A 2,957-nucleotide genomic window follows, 5' to 3' on the forward strand; every position below is an offset into this window, starting at 1 on the left:
AAACACTGATGACATCTATTAAACAAGATAAGAGGCAATTAATTAAACAGAGACAGAATTCAATTTGGACTCAATATATTGAGGAGAGTCGCCGTCGACCTATGACCTCTTACAGCAGGGGTGTCCAAACTTTTTCCACTGAGGGCCGCACACTGAAAAATCAAAGCACGCGGGGGCCATTTTGATATAATTTCATTTTCAAAACCTATACAATATACTTTTTTTTTTTTTTTTTAACCTTTGGGCCTCCCTCAAGTTAGGTCCTAGGGACCCAGAAGGGTTTCAGTCTTAAAAAAGGTTAAAAATAAGTCATATATTATTTTTTTTTTATTAAACGCTTGAATCTCTAATTCAACTTCATATTTGAAGTTCGATCAACTTTATATATATATATATATATATATATATATATATATATATATATATATATATATATATATATATATATATATATATATATATATATATATATATATATATATATATATTTTTTTTTTTTTTTTAATTTATTTATTTTTACATTTTATGAGCTTTTTGTCAAAATCTAATTTTTGGGGGCAAAATATAAAATATACAGTATTTTCCCCAAAAATATTTTCAAAGTGGAATATATGATGTGAAGTAATTGGATCCCTAAATAGGTCAATAATTAATAGCAAAATTGATTTTTTAATTCCAATACAATTCTTGGGGATCCAAAAGTGCCCCACTCAAAAAGGTCATGCTTTTTTTTTTTTTTTTTTACAATCAACATTTAAATCTCTATATCAGCTTCAGATAAAATATAATGTAATTAGTTTAGTATATTCATAATAACAATCAATATAATAATTAGTATTAGTATATAATTAGTATGTATTTTTTGGAAATAATTTTCATATTTTTCACGTTTTTTTATTTGTATTTATGTCCTTTTTGCCCTAAAATCAGTCAATAATTCATAGCAACATTGATTTTGATTCATTAGTATTTTTTGATGAATTATATTTTTAAAAAAGTGTTATTAGATTCAACAATGCAACTTTTTCTGATTGCATTTCACCTATTTGCTCTTTTATTTAAAAAATGTTTTAGTATTTTTAGAATGATGTGCTGCGGGCCAGTAAAACATTAGCTGCGGGCCGCAAATGGCCCCCGGGCCACACTTTGGACACCCCTATCTTACAGTGTCTCAGCACGCTCTGCCTCAAGATTGCACTCCTCCTTCTTTATTTGGCTTTCTCCCCCCACCTGACCACAGCTGCTTCCAAGGGAAGTGGGTCGTAAACAGCGTTGCCTTTGGTTACCGAACAGTTCAAAAGAAGAGGTCGTAGAATAGTTCAAAAAGAGTTCCATAAAATAGGTCAAAGAGAGTTCGTAAAATACTTCAAAAAGAGTTTGTCTGGAAATTGGGCAGATCCTGTCATCTCTCCGCTTTAAAGTCACAGTGGAGTTTTACGAGCCTTCTTCTTGGTTGGTTTCAAAGACAGCCTTTTGTCTTTTTGCCTGGAACTCATTTCAGCACAAAGTTTTTTGTGATAACTTACACTTTATTTTCTCAAAGAACAATACTAAAGAAGTATTTTCCAGACGAAAGAGTGCACTGGTATATAAGCTGCACCCACTAAATTTTAGGGAAAAAATAATTCTCTCCATATATAAGCCGCAGATGTTGTAAAATGAGTTATTTACACAGACATTTTTTATAAATGTTAATTTACTAATCTTAATGATTTCCAAACAGTGTCTGTAACACGGCAGTAAAAGGGCTGATCAAACAAAACAGAAGTCATGGCCATGGACCCACTAGCTGCGGAAACTAGCTCTCCAATCAGCTAAACAGACCCGATAAGTCCACGGTGACATCTTGGTGTAGTCACTGAGGAATTTGTGAAACTGAAACAATACAAACAGAATTCCATTGTAGGTTAAATAATACTAACACAGACACTCGTGTTAGCATATAAGATAATGCTAACAACGGGATTTTCGTTACATTAAAATAGCCCGAAACAAATGAGCCTGAAAACGTTCCTACGGACATCACACATGTGAAAATACAGCTTCCCCTCTGTAGTCATAATTTTTGTGCTGAAGAAACTTCTCTATGACCCTAGCTCCAGACTTCTGTTTGTTTGATGCTGTCATTACTGCCACCAGTGGTGGAAAAATGTACTGCGGATTGTTGTGATTATTGTGTATAATATAAAAGCGACGGTTTGGCAAGTGTGAATTATTGTAGTTATATTGTAAAGCTGACAAACGTTGCTTGGAGCGATGAATGAATGAAGAATCCATAGGAGTAACTAACCACTGAGTAGGTGGCAGAAACAAAGTGCAGCAAGGGAGTGCACAGAAAGCTATCACCTCGCACGACAGTCAACCAGCAGCAGGTGTGTCGTGATTGCCGACCAGAGACAGATGAGGACAGGTGGAGAATAGTGGGTCATCGGCGGTCACTCGAACGAGTATGACGATCCTCCTGGTAGGGGTGTATCCCTTTATGGAGGATGCCTGTGTGTGACTTAGTTTAACGTGGGGAGACTGGTGCACAGACAGTCACCACACCATCCTTGACAGAATGGGGTCAGGGTCCAGTGGCATGGAGTCCAAGACGACTGGGGACCCTTTTCTGCTGCAGCCTTCTTCCGCCATCGCAGCCGTTGTGGTAGTTCTTAAATCTACCGTCTTCCGCCTGCTCCGCCATTGAGGTCTTCACCGTATCCCTGGCTAGGGGGCAGTCAGGTACTAGGCCTTTGCCAAGGGCCACCTGGGGTAACAGTAGTAAAGGGGGTTAACCTCCCAGTGCCCCAAGACCCCATAGAGGAGCCTCCACTGCCGGATGCACTTTAACGTCACGCCCAGGACAATAGTGGGTAAATAGAGGCAAACAGCAAAATGGGAACCAAAATAAGAGCTCCGGACAGGAAATATCAATCAATTAATGTTTATTTATATAGCCCTAAATCACAAGTGTC

The sequence above is a fragment of the Entelurus aequoreus genome, linkage group LG17, assembly GCF_033978785.1.
Source record: "Entelurus aequoreus isolate RoL-2023_Sb linkage group LG17, RoL_Eaeq_v1.1, whole genome shotgun sequence".
NCBI lineage: Eukaryota > Metazoa > Chordata > Actinopteri > Syngnathiformes > Syngnathidae > Entelurus > Entelurus aequoreus.